The sequence below is a fragment of the Dreissena polymorpha genome, chromosome 6, assembly GCF_020536995.1.
Source record: "Dreissena polymorpha isolate Duluth1 chromosome 6, UMN_Dpol_1.0, whole genome shotgun sequence".
NCBI classification, from domain to species: domain Eukaryota; kingdom Metazoa; phylum Mollusca; class Bivalvia; order Myida; family Dreissenidae; genus Dreissena; species Dreissena polymorpha.
The window spans coordinates 82867291-82889788 of record NC_068360.1 but is presented as its reverse complement, the minus strand read 5'-3'; the positions used below and the strand labels follow the sequence as shown (position 1 = coordinate 82889788).

General features: G+C 36.3%; 1 long non-coding RNA gene across 1 annotated transcript; it reads left to right on the top strand.

The window, feature by feature from the left end:
* Window positions 1-679: 679 nt before the first annotated feature.
* Window positions 680-4524, top strand: LOC127836570 (uncharacterized). Its single transcript, XR_008028829.1, has 3 exons — window positions 680-1555; window positions 3160-3320; window positions 4438-4524. It is a non-coding gene; the product is annotated as an uncharacterized LOC127836570 (long non-coding RNA).
* The last annotated feature ends 17974 nt before the right edge of the window (window positions 4525-22498 follow it).

Below are 22498 nucleotides of genomic sequence, written 5' to 3'. Positions count from 1 at the left end.
CTGACACTGTGTTTATTTATATTTTATTCATTGAAATAGGCATGGCAAGGCACACTTATCACAAATGGGCATAATATTTTGTAAAATTTTAATAATATGGACTGGTTACAAAACAGTCGTTATTTACCAGTTAACAGCTTCTTTGAAAATAAGAAACACTATCTACATGCGATTATCTCTCCCAATAGAGCCAGTTTTGATATTTTTATTTTTTTCACCACGCGAAATTCTCAAAATTCCAGTATGGCGTTTTCCCAAAACGGAGCGGAAAAGGCTTGGCACACTATTTCTAGGCGTGATTTAAAATCCTAGGGGAGGCGTGTTTCAAATGAATATTTTGGGTGGAAATGTAAACAAATGTTTACCTTCATATACCTGCTACTAAATATATACTTTAAAGAAGATGGAATATGCTGCGTTCTTTGTGACATTTTTATTGAATAAGGAATACATATGCGGTGTTACGGATGGTCCAGTTGACAATATTTTGTATTGTACTAACCAGAACTTGCACCTAGACAGACTTAAAAAAATTGAACAATTTGAAAGGGCAGATTTTTATTATTTTATTACTTGTACCAGGGACCTTTGTTTGTATAGGTCCCTGCTAGTGCTTTACTAAAAGTATTTATCTTTTTTGTTTTAAAGTATATATGTATGTAACTGTAGCTGATGTCTGGTTTGTTAAGTCACACCCATAACCTTGGTTGTATTCTTTATTTTAAAGCCATGATCATATTTTATAAGAAAATGATACTGTTAAAATGCTTGTTTGTAAGTATATATTATAACTTAAATTAATTAGATATACATTTGATACAACATAGATAAAATGAGATTCATTTTTTTCTTTTTGCCATCAGTATCATTTTGCGGAAAAGTCCGTGTCTGTTTCGGCAATTACTTTTTTAAAGGAAAAAATGATTGCTATTATTTTCTGAAGGCCAGTGTGAGCACTGTATGCATAGTTTTAGATGTTTTATATAGGGGTAAACTCCCTTATACTGGTTGTGTTCATATTCCATAAGCCCTTGTAAATAATTATATTTCAAACAACAACACAGTATAAGATTAATACATGTAAGTGTTATCATGCTTTGAAGAACTCACTTGAACAATTAAGTACTGAGATGAATTGTAAGCATAATATTTAACCTTTCATTTTCTAGTCACAACCTAAGCATATTCAAACATTGAACATTACTTGTTATTCATATGATTTATTTAATCTGCAAATAAAACATTTTAATTAAATGTTTATGATTTAATTTCCCTATATTCTTTACAATCAATTATCTTTGCACAATTTAAAGTTTGAGTTGCTATACAATATGATGTTAGAAGACTTTTATTTTCTTATGAAAGCTGCATACATTATTGCAGTGGAGTCCTTAGCTTGGTGAAGTTATAGTCTGCTCACTTGCGAAAACTCAAGCTTTATGAGGCTGAGATTACTGATGCAAGTTTGTACGGTATCTCGCAGTGTAGGGATCTGCGATGTCTGGAAATCTCATCCTGCAAGCGCTTGACAGACCAGTCACTGCAATACTTGAAGGTTTGGGTGACTTTATATTAACTCTTTTCGTGCTGGAACCGAATTTTGAAGGCCTTTGCAAACAGTTTGGATCCAGATGAGACGCCACAGAACGATCCAAACTGTTTGCTATTCTGATGGTTGAAAAGGCTTGTTTACAGATTGTAGCATTTGTATGCCCCTGAGCATATAGCACTCTGCAGGGCATAATTTGTTTTGAGAGTTGAAATTATTCATGAATACTTTCACATATTTATCTATTTTGGTGTGTAAGTCTACCTGTATTTCATACAGATCAAATTTGAGTTTCATTCAGGTCCATTGTCTAATTTGTGGCAAAGTTGCCGGCCTTGGACATGAACTTTTCTCTAGAATAACAGTTTTCAAGACTTTTTTTCACAACAGTTGCAGATATTTGGTCTGTAAGTCTTCTTGCATGACTAACAGATTAAGGTTGACTTTCATTCTGGTCCATTGATATTTGACAAGGTTGATGGTCAAGGACTTGGGAATTTTCTTTTAAATAAATCTTTTCCCAAATTCTGATTTGAGATACTGACCCTAAATTTGGTACATGTGAGTTCACCAACACGACTAAAGTTCCAGTTTTAATACTGTCCATTGACAACGTTACAGGCCATGGACTTAATAATTTTTTCTGAAATTTTTTTTTTTCCATTGATTATAATTCACCTCCCACCCAAAACTTATACATGTAGGTTAAACAATATCTCATATCAGAGCTCCAGATAAGGTTTTGTGAAATTCTTAAATTACTACCAGATTTTCAAAAAGAATTCTTAACTCTGAAATTTTATTCTTAACGTTACTACCAAGTTTTGGAAAATAATTCTTATTTTTTCGGAATGACCTAAAAATAAATAATAATGGTTATTTTCATGCAAAAAAAATCAAAATAAACATACTAGCAACTTTATTTATACGAGTTCAACAGTGTCTTTTCAGTATTATACAATTTTTTTTTTTCCAATACCTTCATATGCCCAAACTGTGTTTAGATTGCATGCCTTAGATGAATTTTTACATATTTCACATTTAAAACGGATCTCCCCTTCAATCTTTTCAACGATTAGCCACGGGACTTGTCCCTTCCACTCGTTCAATGTTTTTTGTGTGTTTAAGTTTGGACCCGTCGTGTCGCGTTTGTGTTTAGCTTTTCCGACTGTGTCGGCAACTGAACATACAACATCGTATAAGATATTTTCTATAATGTCTTTCTAAACATTTAACTTCGGCTCACTTTGCGTACAATATGTTAAAAGTGTGTTTTGGACGCTTTGCAGTTTTTTAGGACGCTCTCTGGGCGCCGCCATTGTTTTTTGACAGATAGACTATATACGCCGCTTTTATTGGAAAAAATGCGCTTTGTTAAACAAACCCGATAACCATTCTATATAAGCACCGCAAAGATCTTTTATACGCGAAAAGAACTCAATAAAAATTGATACGAACCGATTTAAAAATAATATTCGTAACTTGATTTTGTAATTCTTAATGGTACGACAAGATTTTAAAATAAATTCGTAACGGACTTGAAAATAATTCGTAATTACGAAAATACGACCCTTATCTGGAGCTCTGCATATGTTAACATGTATTTGCAGAACTGTCATAATCTTGAAGACCTATGCTTCTATGGCTCTGACTTCACTAAGGCCGGATTTAGTGCATTCTTCAAGTCAGGGACATTGGCACATCTTCATTCCCTTGATGTGTCTGAGTGTATAGCTATCAATGATGATATGGTGTTGGACATTGTGCAGTGGTAAATGTTGACTTAAATACTAAGTATAAAGAATGATAGTTTTCCTCCTTTAGGCATTGCCAGCTAGCTCAAATGATAGAGCAATGGAATACAAACCCAAGGATTTCAGATTTGATACATAGACCAGGGGGGCAATTTCATAAAAGAGCGTACAACAATTTGAACTTACAAGAGAATTTTGTTGTCTTTATAAGTACAGGAACTAGTTCACCATGCTCATCAAATATATACGGCGCTAGAGATGCCAATACAATTAATTAAGTACTGAATATTTATAATCATATGATATGGACTTTAGCAATAATGCATCTTCGAAAAATTTATCACATCGTAAATGTGTACTACAATGTTTATTGAAATGGTCCCCAGGTTATGAAATACTTCTATTTCCATTCTCCCCCTATGTCTGTTTGAAGTAGACAATTTGTTAGTTTCTGGCCTAAGACTTGGGCTAAGTATATAAGTGCCTTTGAATTTTTCAGACCCAGTCAAAAAGTGTGTTAAACAAATGACTACTGTCATATGTCTGAAATACTGTTGAAAATGACAAAACAATGCTCCTATAGGCTCTTCCTGATTTTTCTCTGAGAAATAAATATCCTGCATTTGTTATTAATGATTTTTTTCTAGTGCCGCCTGACTGAAATTATGCTGTATTTATTTTACATTTTTTAAAACAAAGAATCAAGTTGGTTTCCTAGAAGTTATATCTTGTGTATGTCACCTGAAATTAACATTACACATTTTTATGCCCCCAAAGGAGGACATATAGTGATCACACTGTCGGTCCATCCATCCGACTGTCCGTCTGTCACACTTTGCGTTTATGTTTCGAAAAATGCTCATAATTTTTATGTCGCTTCAGATGTAACCTTCATAGTTGGTACGCATTTGTATATGGACAAGACCTTTCCATACACATACAAATTTTGACCCCTGTGACCTTGACCTTGAACTTAGGGTCGAGTTTAGGTTTCGAAATCTGCGTTAAGGTTTCGGGAAATGCTCATAACTTATCTCAAAGCGTTTATAGGGGGCATATGTCATCCTATGGTGACAGCTCTTGTTTATGCTGTGTTCATGTACATACCAGATATCTGTTTTGTATTTTTCCCAGCTACGGCCCCTGCCTGCGCAAGCTTGCACTGAGGTTATGTTTGAACATCTCTGACAGGGGACTGGCATCTATTATGGATCACTGCTGGTAGGTACTTGTACAGAATTGATGTGTTTGTTAAACCTTCACTATTAGTGGGTAGTGTAGGAAAGTTTTATGCATATAATCCGCCCCCCCCCCAGCTGTGGCCCTGGACAGTTTGAGCTTGTTGGCTACATTCCACTTAATCATTGTATTATCCTCTTTGGTCAATTGGAAGATAGATCCTATTTCTACAGAGTTATCTCATCTCTGCTATTATAAAAGCGATTTATGAATACAAATATGCCTTTTGTGTTTTTTAATGCCCCCTATCGAAGAAAAGGGGGCATATAGTGATCGGACTGTCCGTCTGTCTGTCCGTTTTTCCGTCACACTTTGCATTAAGGTTTCGAAAGATGCTCATTACTTCTTTGTCCCTTGAGATATAACCTTCATATTTGGTATGCATGTGTATATGGACAAGGCCTTTCCATACGCACAAGAAAAATTACCCCTGTGACCTTGACCTTGAACTTAGGGTCCACATTTAGGTTTCGACATCTGCGTTTAGGTTTCGAAAAACGATCATAACTTCTATGTCCTTTGAGATATAGCCTTCATATTTGGCATGAATGTGTATATGGACAAGGCCTTTCCATACGCACACATTTTTTTACCCCTGTGACCTTGACCTTGAACTTAGGGTCCGCGTTTAGGTTTCGATATCTGCGTTTAGGTTTCGAAAAATGCCCATAACTTCTATGTCCCTTGAGATATAACCTTCATGGTGCTCATGGTGAGATTTTGTGATTGCCTTTTTGTCATATGTGTGTCGTCCATCGTCGGCGTCAACATTCACCTTGTTAACATTCTTTAAGGCCACATTTATTTTCAAATCTTCATCAAACTTAGTAAGAACATGTGTCCCAATGCAGGTTTTTTTTTGTCCGATTTTATAGCCGAAATTCGGCTATGTTCCCAATCCTAAAAAGTATACTGTTTTCCCAAAATGTGGCAAAAATTCCCAATTTCCAAAAAAAAAAAAATTTTTTTTTTTTTTTAGAAAGAAGTGTCTTATGCGTATTTTATCTCAATTTTAATTCAATTACATTTAACAAAGTATTTTATGATTTTGTTCTTTTAATTTTAATGATAATAAAGTGTTATATCAAATTTAGTATTTCCCTGATTAGTGGACTTTTTGTGTGGAAAAAAAGGCTAATGAATTAATTTTCCCAATTTCATGAAAATGCCGATAAATTCCCAATTCCAAAGCCATGGACTATCTTCCCAAAAAGTGGAAAAAAAAACCATGATTCAATGATATATTGGATGAGTTCGAAAATGGTTCCAGTTAGTTGAAAGACATGGTTGCCAATGGGTATGGCAGTTTTCCTTATATGGCTTTAGTTAAACCTTGTTGACACTCATTTATTTTCCAATCTTCATGAAACTTTGTCAGAAAATTAGTTCTTATGATTTCTTTTATGAGTTTGAAGATGTGTCTAGTATGTTAAAAACATGGCCCCCAGAGGGCAGGGCATTTTTCCTTACATGGCTATATTAAAATCTGTTAACACTCTAGAAGTCACATGTTTTGCCTAATTTTCATGAAACTTAGTGTTTCTTGATGGTTGAAAAACAAAGCTTCCTAGCGGCATGGAAGTACATGTATTGCTATAGTAGAACCTTGTTAACACTACAAGTCACATGAAACGTAGTCAGAACATAAGTTCTTATGATATCTTGAATAAGTCAGAAAATGCGTCTGGTCTTTTGAAAAACCTGGCCGCCAGGGAGCAGGGCGTTTTTCCTAATTTGGCTATAGTAAAAGCCTTGTGAACACTCTCAAATCACATTTGTAGTCCAACCTTCATGAAACTTTGTCAGATCATGACCTTGTCCCAATGATATATTGGAAGAGTTTTATAATGGTTCCGTTTGGATTAAAAAATGCTCCCTAGAGGGCGGGGCAGTTTTCCTTCTACGGCATAAGTAAACCTTGTAATGTCACATTTATAGTCCAATTCTTTATAAAACTTGGTCAGAACATTTGTTCTTATGATATCTTAAATGAGTTCGAGAATGGTTCCGGTCTGTTGCAAAAAAATGGCCACCAAGGGGCTTGGTATTTTTAGCTGGACTTTTCGAAGAAAAATGAGAGGTATACTACTCGCCCCAGCGTCGCCGTTGGTGAGAGTTTTTTATTAAGTCAAATAACTTTAACAGTATCAAAGATAATTAACTCAAACATGGATTACTTCTTCATGGCAATAAGACAGTTGTGTATGTCAAGTTGCATAACTCTGTCAGCATTATTTTCAGAGTAATGCCCCTTTTTATACTTAGAAAATTGAAAAATTGGTTAAGTTTTGTGTTTAGGTCCACTTTACTCCTAAAGCATCAAAGCTGTTGCTTTCATACTTGCAACACTTACTAACTATCATAAAGGGACTGTGCAGGCAAAGTTATATAACTCTGTCTAGCATTTTGACAGAATTATGGCCCCTTTATACTTAGAAAATTGAAAATTTGGTTAAGTTTTGTGTTTTGGTCCACTTTACTCCTAAAGGATCATAGCTATTGTTTTCAGACATGGAACACTTGCTAACTATCATAAGGGGACTGTACAGGACAAGTTGCATAACTCTGGTTGGCATTTTGGTGGAATAATGGCCCTTTTTCATAACTTTGAATATTGTGTTAAATTTTGTGTTTAGATCCACTTTACTTTTAAAGTATCAAGGCTTTTACTTTCAAACTTCAAATAATTTCTTACTTTTATGAGGGAACTGTACCTGGCAAGTTGAATTTGACCCTGACCTTTGAATGACCTTCAAGGTCAAATTATAAAATTTTGCTCAAATTGCCATAGCTTCTTTATATATGATCAGATTTGATTTATACTTTGACAAAACAACACTTACCTAACATACCACAATGGACTCCACCCAAACCATCTCCAACCCCCCACCCGAGAATCCCCCCTCCCCCCCCAAAAAAAAATTTAAAATAATTTGTATTTACCCGGTAAGGTGGCATATAGCAGTTGAACTGTCTGTCAGTACGTCCTAAAACTGTAACATTTGCCATAACTTTTTCAATATTGAATATAACCACATGATATTTGGCATGCATGTGTATCATATGGAGCTGCACATTTTGATTGGAGAAAGGTCAAGGTCTTCCTTCAAGGTCAAAGGTCAAATATATGGCGTCTGTCAGTCCCTTCCAAAACTTTAACATTGGTCTTAACTTTTGCAATATAGATAGCAACTTGATATTTGGCATGCATGTGTATCTCATGGACCTGCACATTTTGAGTGGTGAAATTTAAAGGTCATTCATCAAGGTCAAAGGTCAAATTTTGCAATATTGAAGATAGCAACTAGATATTTGGCATGCATGCGTATCTCATGGAGCTGAACATTTTAAGTGGTGAAAGGTCATGGTCATCTTTCAAGGTCAAGGTCAAAGGTCAAATTTTGCAATATTGAAGATAGCAACTCGATATTTGGCATCCATGCGTTTCTCATGGAGCTGCACATTTTGAGTGGTGACAGGTCAAGGTCATCCTTCAAGGTCAAAGGTCAAGGTCACATTTTGCAATATTGAAGATAGCAATTCGATATTTGGCATACATGCATACATGTATCTCATGGAGCTGCACATTTTGAGTGGTGAAAGGTCAAGGTAATCCTTCAAGGTCAAAAGTCAAGGTCAAATTTTGCAATATTGAAGATAGCAACGTGATATTTGGCATGCATGCGTATCTCATGGAGCTGCACATTTTAAATGGTGAAAGGTCAAGGTCATCCTTCAAGGTCAAAGGTCAAATATATGGCTTCAAAACATCGCAGTAGGGGGCATTGTGCTTCACAAACAGCTCTTTTTTTAGCTCACCTGTCATGAAAATGAAATTTGGTCAGATTGTTTATCTTGATGAAATCTGGGTTGGGATTTTATTTGGGTCATCTGAGGTCAAAAACTAGGTCACTAGGTTCAATAATAGAACAAACGTCAACAATTTGTTTGTGTAGACAGTAGAGGTCACAGTTTTCTTCCAATCTTTATGAAATTTAGTCAGAATGTTTATCTTGATGAAAACTGGGTTGGGATTGTGTTTGGGTCATCTGGGGTCAAAAACTAGGTCACTAGGTAAAAAACTAGGTCACTAGGACTAATAATAGAAAAACCTTGTGTAGACAATAGAGGTCGCAGTTTTCATCCAATCTTTATAAAATTTGGTCAGAATGTTTATCTTGATGAAATCTGGGTTGGGATTGTATTTGGGTAATATTGGATTAAAAACTAGGTCACTAGGTCAAATAATAGAAAAACCTTGTGTAGACAATAGAAGTCACAGTTTTCATCCAATCTTCATGAAATTTGGTCAGAATGTTTGTCTTGAAGAAATCTGTGTTGGGATTGTATTTGGGTCATCTGGGGTCAAAAACTAGGTCACTAGGTCAAATAATAGAAAAACCTTGTGTAGGCAAGAGGTCACATTTTTCATCTAATCTTTATAAAATTTGATGAAATCTGGGTCGGAATTGCATTTGGGTCACCTTGGGTCAAAAACTAGGTCAATAGGTCAAATAGTAGAAAAACCTTGTGTTGATAATAGAGGTCACAGTTTTCATCCAATCTTTATGAATTTGGTCAGAATGTTTATCTTTATGAAATCTGTGTTGGGATTGTATTTGGTTAGTCAGGTGAGCGATTCAGGGACATCATGGCCCTCTTGTTTCCTTTTTAGTGATCGGACTGTCCGTCTGTCTGTCCGTCCGTCTGTCTGTCTGTTCGTCTTTCCGTCACACTTCGCGTTTAGGTTTCGAAAAATGCTCATAACTTCTATGTCCCTTGAGATATAACCTTCATATTTGGTATGCATGTGTATATGGACAAGGCCTTTCCATACGCACACACATTTTTACCCCTGTGACCTTGACCTTGAACTTAAGGTAATAGGGTCCGTGCTTAGGTTTCAAAATCTGTGTTTAGGTTTCGAAAAATGCTCATAACTTCTATATCCCTTGAGATATAACCTTCATATTTGGTATGCATGTGTATGTGGACAAGGCCTTTCCATATGCACACAATTTGTTACCCCTGTGACCTTGACCTTGAACTTAGGGTCCGCATTTAGGTTTCGAAATCTGCGTTTAGGTTTTGAAAATGCTTATTACTTCTATGTCCCTTGAGATATACCTTCATATTTGGTATGCATGTGTATATGGACAAGGCCTTTCCATACGCACACAATTTTTTATCCCTGTGACCTTGACCTTGAACTTAGGGTCCGCATTTAGGTTTCAAAATCTGCGTTTAGGTTTCGAAAAATGCTTATCACTTCTATGTCCCTTGAGATATAACCTTCATATTTGGTATGCATGTGTATATGGACAAGGCCTTTCCATGCGCACCAAATTTTCGACCCCTTTGACCTGGACCTTGAACTTAGGGGTGCGTTTAGGTTTCGCAATCTGCATTGAGGTTTTGAAAAAAGGCTCATAACTCCTATGTCCCTTGAGATATAACCTTCATATTTGGTATGTATGTGTATATGGACAAGGCTTTTCCATACGCACACAAATTTTGACCCCTGTGACCTTGACCTTGAGTTTAAGGTTCGCTTTTAGGTTTCGAAATCTGTGTTAAGGTTCCGAAAAAAGCTCATAACTTCTATCAAGCATTTATAGGGGGCATTAGTCATCCTATGGTGACAGTTCTTGTTTTTTTGTTTTTTTTTAAAGATCATCTAATAAATGAACACACACCCACATTATTCCCCCTTTCCACCCAACAACCACCCACCCCCACCTAAAAATAATTTAAAATATTTATTTTATTTTTGAAAGACCAGCCAACCATCCCACCCTAGCTATTGCTATCAAACTTGAAATTTAATCTTATTAGTTTGTTTTATCTCAAATGTTCAATTATAAGATTGTGGAAAATATACATGAACTCGTCTATGATGTACCACTTCTTTAAAACATAAGCGATCAATATGTTTCAATTATGGTCCTCTTCCAGTTAGAATATGACTATATTACCTTGACCTTATTGAATATATGAACAATTTCCACATGATGGCTTTTGTTATACTGTCAAGCACTCGAAAAGTGGAGCGCGCTGTATTCTGACAGCTCTTGTTTCTTATAGGGCTACAGTAAAACCTTGTAAGCACTCTACAATTCACAAATTTAGTCCAATCTTCATGAAACTTGGTAAGTACAATGTACATTTGTGTCTTGCTCTGAAAAAACTGGGCTTAATTCATGTGCGTAAAGTGTCGTCCCAGATTAGCCTGTGCAGTCCGTACAGGCTAATCAGGGACGACACTTTCCGCCTAAACTTGATTTTCGGTAAGGATGGACTTCCTTGAAACTAAAAATACCATAAAAGCGGAAAGTGTCATCTGCACAGGCTAATCTGGGACGACACTTTACGCACATGCATTAAGCCCTGTTTTTACAGAACAAGAACATTTGTTCTAATGATATGTGGGCTCAGTTGGAAAATGGTTTCTGTCCGTTGAAAAACATGGCAGTCAAGGTGCAGGGCATTTTCCTAATATTACTATAATGAAACCTTAATAACTCACTAGTTGATATTTTGGCCAAGTTTGAAAATGGTTTCAGAAACATCTAAAAAGTTGCTGAGAGCAGTTCAGTTCCATGAAGTTTCAGGTGAGCGACCATGTGCGTCAGGCTCTCATGTTTCCTATAATACTTCACTTCTATCAGTTAAAGACTGAGTTTTACCAAGTATTGACAGAGCTCACATGGAGTTGAATCTAATATAAGTAATATACAGACTATTTTGGTGAAGTTGTTGTTATAGTTTGACTTGGTTAATTATGAAAATAAGTCTTATTAGCTTCAGATAACAAAATGAGTATCAATAAATGAATAAATATTATCGTTTATGGATGTATATTTTTTAAACAATTATTGTTAAATTGATTACAATAATTATAAGGATAATGGATAAAACCATAAGTTTGATTTTTTTTATAGAAACACACTAAGTTGATGCAAAACGTCTTTAAAAAAAACCCACTACTGTATTTGGTCATTACATTAATTGATTGGTTAATATTTGTTTGTAGATTAGTTTGCTCACTGCTTTCAGATCGTTATTAGCATAATAGATGACTTGGAAAGAAGAAAGCCAAACCTTGGCATATGCTTTGCACCTAGGGACTACTTCCGTTGTTTCCAATTAGAGTAGAATTACAATAACTCGAGCTGGCGATTTCTCGAAAACTGGCGATTACTCGAGCATTAAAGGAAGTCCCTAACAATTTCCTTTAATTTCTATATACAAATACCGCAATAACTCAAACATGCGATTTTCGATGACTCGAGGTTGTCTGCCGGTCCCTGAAAGGCATTTCACACCTGATTAACTGGCAATTATTCGAAGACACTTTCTCGTCTGGTTGGTGCTAAAATATACGAGTTGTGAAAACAGCGCAATCAAGCAAACAAGAAACGCTTGAATAGGTGTGAAGTTAGTCGTATTCATTAAATACAAACGGTGTATTGATGATGTTGCTTTTCGTGTGTTTTTACATGCGCATGTACGTACCTTGTGTGCTATTTTAGATATGTAACATGTACATTTAATATTGTTTTAATATGTTAAATTATATATGTGTTATGTGTGTATGTTGATAAAATTAAAAGAATGAAAGAACATATTAAATATTTAGTTTACTGTAACCTTAAGCGATGTTTACAAAGCTGTTTTATTGTCAAGCAACGTCTTACATGTCAATACAGCGTTTGCGGTAAGAAACCAACCGAAACAGCGAAACAAAAAATACCATGGATTACTCGAAACATGCGATTACTCGAGCATCTAGGTCAGTCCCGTGCGACCTCGAGTTATCGCAGTTTTACTGTGATGATTTAATTAATAAATTTTTATCAGTAATAAAAAATATTTTGCATGAATGTAGTTATTGTACGTTTATTTAAAGTTTACAATATATACTTCTATCGGCATTATTGTAATCGGAGATATTTGTAAAATATCAAGATACGAATGTTTTGCGCTTAAGGTCTTGTAATGTTTGATTTATTTTTTGTGCAAAAAGGTCTTATATGAAGATCAGATCAATTTTTTTCTGTTCATATGTCTTAATATGAAGACTTTTAATCTGAATACTGTAAATATGTGTTTATTGAAATATTTTTTAATGATGGAAGAAAATAAAAAAAAATACATTTATTTGAATTCAAGTTGTATTACCTGGAGTACATGAAATGCATTGCGTTGTGCTTGTTTTTAACCAATAATTATAACTATAAAGTATTATCACTGTATTTGATTTTTTTAATTATTTAAATGTATGCAGACATACTAGTAACAGAAAAATGATCATTACACAGTGACTGGGGGCCTGTACAGAATTATTTAGTAGACGACCAATACATAAGAAGAAACAAGTTATTTTCATATCTTTAAATCTTTCATAAAGCATTTAATATTTGTATTGTAATTATTATAATTCAATAGAGTTCAAGTCAAAACAAGTCTTATCAGCTTATTATAATTAAAAAAAATAATAAACTTTGTTATTAAAAGCAGGCCTTTAACCCTCTTTCTAAAGTCAAATACAAACTACAGTGTATTCAAATATATTGATTGTGATATACGAAAAATGTTTAGACAAAACTAGTACAAAATCCTATTGATCTTTTTCCAACCTTTTGAGCATCATTATTATAATTGTCTCAGTCTGACATGTTTCACATTGGTACCATTGTCTCAGTCTGACATGCTATGTACTGGTATCATTGTCACAGTTTGGCATGATACATACCGGTACAATTGTCTCAGTCTGACATGCTAGTACCATTGCCACAGTCTCACATGCTACTTACTGGTATAATTGTAACAGTCTGACATGCCAGGCACTGGTACCATGTCACAGTCTCAGATGCTTCGAATTGGTACCATTGTCACCATCGGACATGCTACATACTGGTATAATTGTCACAGTTTGACATGCTATAAACTGGTATAATTGTCACAGTCTCGAAGGCTACATACTGGTATAATTGTAACAGTCTGACATGACATGTACTGGTACAATTGTCACAGTCTGACATGCCACGTACTGGTGCCATGTCACAGTCTCAGATGCTACCTACTGGTATCATTGCCACAATCTGACATATCACGTACTGGAATAATTGTCACTGTCTGACATGGATTCATACTGGTACAATAGGCACAGTCTCACATGCTTCCTACTGGTACCATTGTCACAATCTGACATGCTACGTACTGGTATAATTGTCACAGTCTCACATGCTCCGTGCGGGTAAAATTGTCACAGTCTCACATGCAACCTACTGGTACCATTGTCACAATCTGACATGCTACGTACTGGTATAATTGTCACAGTCTTAAATGCTCCGTGCGGGTAAAATTGTCACAGTCTGTCATGCTCAGTACTGGTATAATTATCACAGTCTACCATGCTATTTGCTGGTACCATTGTCACAGTCTAACATGCTTTGTACTGGTACCATTGTAACAGTGTGACATGCTAGGTACTGGTACCATTGTTACTGTCTGACATGCTATGTACTGGTACCATTGTCTCAGTGTAACATGCTACATACTGGTACCATTGTCACAGTCTCACATGCTACTAACTGGTAAAATTGTCTCAATCTAACATTCTACATACTGGTAAAATTGTCACAGTCTGACAGGCTATGTACTGGTAAAATTGTCACAGTCTCACATGCTACGTACTGGTACCTTTGAAATAGTTTGAAATGCCATGTACTGGTACCATTGTCACAGTCTCATAAGCTGCGTACTGGTATAATTGTCTCAATCTCACATGCTACATGTAGGTATAATTGTCACAGTTTTTAATGCTATGTACTGGGATCATTGAAACAGTCTGATGTTACACGTACTGGTACCATTGTAACAGTCTGACATGCTACATACTGGTATCATTGTCACAGTTTGACCAGCTATGTACTGGTTCAATTTTCACAGTCTGACATGCTACATACTGGTATAATTGTCACAGTCTGACAGGCTACGTACAGGTCAAATTGTCACAGTCTCACATGCTACGTACTGGTACCATTGAAATAGTTTGACATGCCATGTACTGGTACCATTGTCACAGTCTAATGAGCTACGTACTGGTATAATTGTCTCAATCTCACATGCTACATGCTGTTATAGAACCATTGAAACAGTCTGATGTGACACGTACTGGTATCATTGAAACAAGCAGACATGCTAGGTGCTGGCTCCATTGTCACAGTCTTACTTGCTATGCACTGGCATCATTGAAACAGTCTGACATGCTAGGTACTGGTACCATTGTCACGGTCTGACATGCCACATACGGTATCATTGAAACAGTCTGACATGCTAGGTACTGGTACCATTGTCACAGTCTTACATTCTAAGTACTGGTATAATTGTCACAGTCTAACATGCTATGTACTGGTACCATTGTCACAGTCTGACATGCTATGTACTGGTACAATTGTAACAGTCTGACATGCTACCTACTGGTACCATTTTCACTGTCTGACATGCCATGTAATGATATCATTGAAACAGTCTGACATACTACGCACTGGTACTATTGTCACAGTATCACATGCTAGGTACTGGAACAATTGTAACAGTCTGACATGCTTCTTACTGGTACCATTGTCACAGTCTTAACTGCTACTTACTGGTATAATTGTCACAGTCTGACATGCTACTTACTGGTACCATTGTCACAGTCTGAACTGCTACTTACTGGTATAATTGTCACCGTCTGAACTGCTAGGTACTGGAACCATTGTCACAGTCTAAAATGCTACATACTTGTACCATTGTAATAGTCTGAAATGCTAAGTACTGGTATCGTTGTAACAGTCTGATTAGTTACTTGTGCTGGGACAATTGTCACAGTCTGACATGCTACTTACTGGTACCATTGTCACATTCTATCATGCTACATATTGGTATTATTGTCACAGTCTAACATGATACATACCGGTATTATTTTCACAGTCTGACATACTAGTACTGGTACGATTGTAGTGTTTTTATTTATTTTGTATACAGTACCAGAAATGGCGTTTTCCAATAAGAAAATAACTACAAATTTCCCAATTGCTGTAAAAAAACAATTGAAAAAAACTAAAAAAACACAAATTTTAATTAGTTTTCCTATGCAACTCTATGGTATGACAACCTGACAACATTAAGTTAATAATTTTTAAGTATATGGGAGCAAAATATCAAATATACCAATTTCCCAATATGAAGACTTCACATCGTGAATTTTCCCAATTTCTCGGGTTTTCTCACACAATTTGGCTTGTACCAATACTTTTACCAATAGGTAACACAAATTGCGGCATTATCTCAGTCTGTATGTACTGCTACCATGGTCTCGGTCTCACATTCTAGGTTCTGGTACAATTACACTATCATGTTTATATTCTTTTTCAGTGCAAAACGGTTGCAACTGCAGATACGACCGTTTTGCAATGAAAATAATTTCATTTTCAGATACGACCTTTTGCCCAATGACCGTTTTAGGGGTTTTTAAGCAGAATTGAGCTTAAATATTTTTTCAGATTATAAATTTTGACATTTAAGTACAAAATATGCAATAAAGTCATTTTTGTAAAAAATGTCAGCTACGACCGTTTTGCGCTAAGCCCACGATTTGCTGTAAAATACTTGAACATGTCATCGCTAGCTCTATCATGTCTCACCTAGATAAAATAATATTCATATGACCTCCAACACGGGTTTAGACTGTCCAGTTCTTGTGAAACACAACTGATATCAGTCCTCTTAACCCTTTGCATGCTGGGAAATTTGTTGTCTGCTAAAATGTTGTCTGCTTAATTTCTAAAATTAGCATTTTTATTATGTCCCCCACTATAGTAGTGGGGGACATATTGTTTTGCCCTGTCTGTTGGTTGGTCTGTTGGTTGGTTGGTTTGCGCGAACTTTAACATTTTGCAATAACTTTTGCTATATTGAATATTGCAACTTGATATTTGGCATGCATGTGTATCTCATGGAGCTGCACATTTTGAGTGGTGAAAGGTCAAGGTCATCCTTCAAGGTCAGAGGTCAAATATATGTGGCCCGAATCACTTATTTTATGAATACTTTTGCAATCTTGAAGATAGCAACTTTATATTGGGCATGCATGTGTATCTCATGGAGCTGCACATTTTGAGTGGTGAAAGGTCAAGGTCATCCTTAAAGGTCAGAGGTCAAATATATGTGGCCCAAATCGCTTATTTTATGAATACTTATGCAATATTGAAGATAGCAAGTTGATATTTGGCAAGCATGTGTATCTCATGGAGCTGCACATTTTGAGTGGTGAATGGTCAAGGTCGAGGTCATCCTTCAAGGTCAAATATATGGTTCAAAATTTCTCATGTAATGTCACTTCTGCAATATTGAAGCTAGCAATTTTATATTTGGAATGCATGTGTATCTCATGGAGCTGCACATTTTGAGTGGTGAAGGGTCAAGGTCATCCTTCAAGGTCAAACGTCATATAGGGGTACATTGTGTTTCACAAACGCATCTTGTTTCGATTTTTTTTCAAAGAATACTATCAGAATAGCAAACAGATCATGATGAGACGCCACGTTTTGTGGTGTCTAATCTGGATCCAAACTGTTTGAACAGGCCTTCAAAATTCGGTTCCCGCACTGAAAGAGGTATATTGAAGCTCCTGGTCTATGGGAGCAAGACTGGTTGATAAAATTACACTCTGAAAAATGCAACATCCTCAGCATTACTAAAAAGAAACCCTATAATATTCTCATATAAATAACATGCTCACATCCTTGAAAATGTTAATCATGCCAAATATCTAGGTCTCACGTTCCGAAGTAATCTCAAATGGGATAAACATATTAACTCAATCACTTATAATGCAAACCAGGCACTAGGATTTCTTCGCCGCAACCTAAAAATTAGCTCATCAAAAGTCATGCCTAAACTAGAAGATTTCTCCAGTGTCTAACACCCAAATTGAAAAGCTCAAATAAATCAACTGAAAAAAGTACAAAGACGTGCGGTAGATTCGTAACAAACATTTATCACATCAAAAGATCAGTAGTTATAATGATATACACCCTTAATCAGGCTTCTTGAAACAAGCAGAACACGCAAAACAAATTTCTTATTATTATTTTATATAAAATTACCCACCACATAGTTGCCACCCAGTGCCCTCACACTACTTTGGGGGAAGGGGTCCGCATCCCTTAGGAGGGGGAATTTTCGCGGCGTTTCCCTTTTTGGGGGATTTTTTTTACTTACTCTCTCATTATTACATTTGTACATGTTTGCACTATATTCATTGCATTTTTCATAATTATGTGTGTTTGCAGAGAATAAATTGAAATAGAATTGAGATAAAATAATCATGAGACACATCTTTCTATTTAAAAAAAAATAATTTTTTTTTTGGGGGGGGGGGAATTTTTCCCCCCAAAAGGGGAAAAAAGTATACTTTTCAGGTGGGGGACTGCCGCCGAATTTCGGCGGCAGATTTAATAGATTGAGGACCCTGCCATCACACCTCCAGATAATCTCATTGTTCCTGTCGACTGCCGATCTAGGCTCAGCAGTAACCATTGTTTTAAACAATACACACTTCATAAGACTTTTTTATTCGCATTCTCCCCAAGATCAGTAGTACAATGGAATTCATTACCTCCCCACATACATGAGTCAGCCACAGTAGAAGTTTTTAAAACCCTTACTCCTGTGACCGTCATTGTCCCCTGAAAACACTTGCAATGTAAATAATTTTGAACACCCAACTGATCACCTTTTGTACAGTTCTCGTCCCTTAACCAATAGGCGCCGGCACAAAATATTCTATTTAAAAGGAGTGCTGTATCAGAAGAAGAAGCATATGAGTCGTGTTCTGAGAAAACTGGGCATATTGCATGTGTGTAAAGTGTCGTCCCAGATTAGCCTGTGCAGTCCGCACGGGCTACTCAGGGACAACACTTTCCGCCTTAACTGAATTTTTGCTAAGAAGATATTTCAACGAAAAATACCATAAAAGCGGAAAGTGTCGTCCCTGATTAGCCTGTGCGGACTGCACAGGCTAATCTGGGACCACACTACGCACATGCATTAAGCCCAGTTTTCTCAGAACTCGACTCATATAAATGAACGTCACAAGATTATGTACATCTCTGCTTGATGACATGATTTTTTTGATGATTTAAGTAATATTGATAATTTAGCTGTTTATGTCCAAATTGTATTTACATTGTATATTTATTTCTTAAATTCATGTTAAAAAAAATTACTAAGAATATTACAATGTTTTCTTTACTTTGTATATTGATATGCTGTTACTTTATTTAAAATTTTGTCAATTCAACGTGGATAATGATACATTAGAAACCAAGATACTGTGTATTGTTTATTGGTAACTGAATGTGTTAGCTTCTGCCTTATTTTTACGTGCTATACATGTACATGTATGTGTTTTAAAAATCCAAATTATTGTGCAAAGTCTATTGGTGACCAAATGTGCTGTGTTACGTATATATGCTTATTATATGTGAAATGTTTAGTAACAACGCTGCATTATATATTTTTTCTGTACTTGAAATATGTGTTTAAACCACTTATTTATTTACAAGAAATTAAGTGGATATTTTATTGTTTTCTTAATTTATCTGACTTTTTAAGCAGACAAATCTTATCTTTTTTAATTACCATATATGATGTAAGAATGATTTTATAATATGATTCTATATATTTTATGTATATTTGCCTTATTTAATTACAAATTGTGTTCAATTTTTCAGCTTTTATACACTTGCTATCTTTATTCACCATGCTTTGTAGTTGGTTGTACAAGCTGCCCAGCTTATGTTTGTTGTTTTATTTACTTGATGACTTAAAATAAACCTATCCTATCTTATGTTATGTGTTTTCTGGATTAATATTCAAATGAAACACACATTAACTCATAGCCCTGGTAGGGTTATTAGATTCCGAGACAGACCAACTTTCAACGTAACATAGGAAACAGAGTCTTAAATTTTGCGATGAGTCATCACAGATTTTTAGCTCGGCTGTTTTCGGAGAAAACCTGAGATATTGTCATAGCCAGCTCGTCGTATCCGTCGTCGTGTCGTCCGCCGTCCGCATCGTGCTAAAACCGTAACATTTTGTCAAGGTTTTAAACATTGGCTCTAAAATCAAAGTGCTTCCACCTACAACTTTGAAACTTCATATGTACCTTCACCTTGATGAGTTTTACATCACACACCCATATTTGTGTCACTAGGTTAAAGGTCAAGGTCACTGTGACCTTTAAAAAAAATTCTTACAAGCTTTCATTTCTTCAAAAATGCAGCCGCACCCGAGCGTGGCACCCGTTATGCGGTGCTCTTGTTTTTAAATATATCTATATGTTCTGAGTAGCAATTAATCGTGCTGCTGGGTATATACTTTACCGATTGCAAAGTAACTCTCCGTAAGAGTGTGTAGTGGATCGTGACCGAGTGCATCTGTATTTATTCCATATGGCCTTAGCCCTCAGAAGACTCTTTACTGCGGATAGTGCGAGATACGTGAGATGTCCCGTTCGAGTGTCTTACCATGATCTTTTATTACCCATTTAATAGAACAGAACCGTGAACACTGCACCTCGGTTTAACTCTTTCAGTGCTGGAACCTAATTTTGAAGGCCTTTGCAAACAGTTTGGATCCATATGAGACGCAACAGACGTGGCGTCCCATCAGGATCCAAACTGTTTGCTATTCTGTCTGTCTGTCTGTCCGTCCTGGCCGCTATCTCCTACACTAGCACTAGAACCTTGAAACTTACACACTTGGTAGCTATGAGCATATGTGCGACCCTGCACTATTTGGAATTTTGATCTGACCCCTGGGTCAAAAGTTATGGGGGTTGGGATGGGGGCGGGTCAGCGATTTTTACTCATTTTTAGCTCTCCTGACCGAAGGCCTGAAGAGCTTATGTCATGACGTGGTTTTCGTCGTCCGTCCGTTCGTGCGTGTGTTAGACTTTTTCTTGTTTACGCGATAAAGTCCACAGTTTTCATCAGATCCTTTTCAAACTTGTTCAGTGTCTTTATATTAATAAGGATTAGAACCCTACTGAAAATGGGTTACATCAGAGTAAAAAGTCCAGAATTATCTCCCCTTGAATTTGAGAATATTGTAAAATAAGACTTGTTTACACAATTAAGTCCACAGTTTTCATCCAATCATTTCCCAACTTGCACAGTGTCTTTATCTGAAAGATGAGTCAAACCCTATTGAAAATGAACAATATCGGAGTTATAAGTCCAGAATTATCTCCCCTTGAATTTGAGAAATAAATGAAAATCTTTAACATTTTGCCATAACTTTTGCAATATTGAAGATAGCAACTTCATATTTTGCATGCATGTGTATCTCATGGAGCTGCACATTTTGAGTGGTGAAAGGTCAAGGTCATCCTTCAAGGTAAAAAGGTAAAAAAAAAATCAATGCGGCGCAGAAGGGGACATAGTGTTTCCGACAAACACATTTCTTGTTTGTTTACATATAAAGTTCTATCCTTTTGAAACTTCAACAGATGTTTTATATCATCAAGGGCCAGAACCCCAATGAGAGTGAAGAAAATTTGTTCAACTTATTGTTGAAAAGGAGCCATTTTAAGTTTAATTGTACGTTTCTTCTTTTTTATGCGATAAATTTCCCAGTTTGGGTCTGTTTATTTAAAACTTACTCAGATTGTTCATGCTTTAAAGGGCTTGAGCCCTATTGATTCCAGCCAGTAGAGCGATTCAGGCCCTCATGGGCCTCTTGTTTTAGGTCATTTTACTATATTTTTTTCATTTCTAAACCGATTGTCTTCAAATTGATACTGAACCTCTCTTATGACAATACGGTCAATCTCAACTATGCATGGCCCCATTACCAACCCTGGGGCGCCCTGCCCACATAGGCCACGCCCACCCAAAATTGCCTTTTACTATAATTTCTTCATTTCTACACCGATTCACTTCAAATTAATACTGAACCTCTCTTATGACAATACGGTCAATCTCAGCTATGCATGGCCCCATTCCCAACCCTGGGGCGCCCCGCCCACATAGGCCACGCCCACCCAAAATTGCCTTTTACTATAATTTCTTCATTTCTACACCGATTCACTTCAAATTGATACTGAACCTCTCTTATGACAATACGGTAAATCTCAGCTATGCATGGCCCCATTACCAACCCTGGGGCGCCCCGCCCACATAGGCCACGCCCATCAAAAATTGCCTTTTACTATAATTTCTTCATTTCTACACCGATTCACTTCAAATTGATACTGAACCTCTCTTATGACAATACGGTCAATCTCAACTATGCATGGCCCCATTACCAACCCTGGGGCGCCCCTGGGTCAAACATGCGGCGTGGGGATACGCGTCGGCCTCTGCCGCGCCATTTCTAGTTTTAATATAGGACTGACATCCGAAATGATTGAATCCAATGTTTATGTTCCGTTGTGTTTACCTTTGCTGGAAATTTTGATTTACATGCGTTTGACACAGGAACTGAATGTTGGGTATCCAGGGTGCAGGATCACATGACTATGGGGTTCACAAATGGATGTTAATGGATGTAAACACGGTTAGTTTTGCTTTTTTTGAATAATTAAAAAATATTTGTTCTGAATAATTTCAACTAGTGCATAAAAGACAGTGTTATATGCGGCTTAGGGCAATGTGAAAAACATCATAATTACTTTTTTTAAAAGCCTCTTCCTGGCCAAAATGTCGATGACCAGTTGAATGTTATTGTTTACATTAGGGATTTTCCGCGCATGTGCACTGACTAGTTGGCCTTTGACCTTGAAGGATGACCTTGACTTTTTACCACTCAAAATGTGCAGCTCCATTAGATACACATGCATGCCAAATATCAAGTTGCTATCTTCAATATAGCAAACGATATGGCCAAGGCACGATAC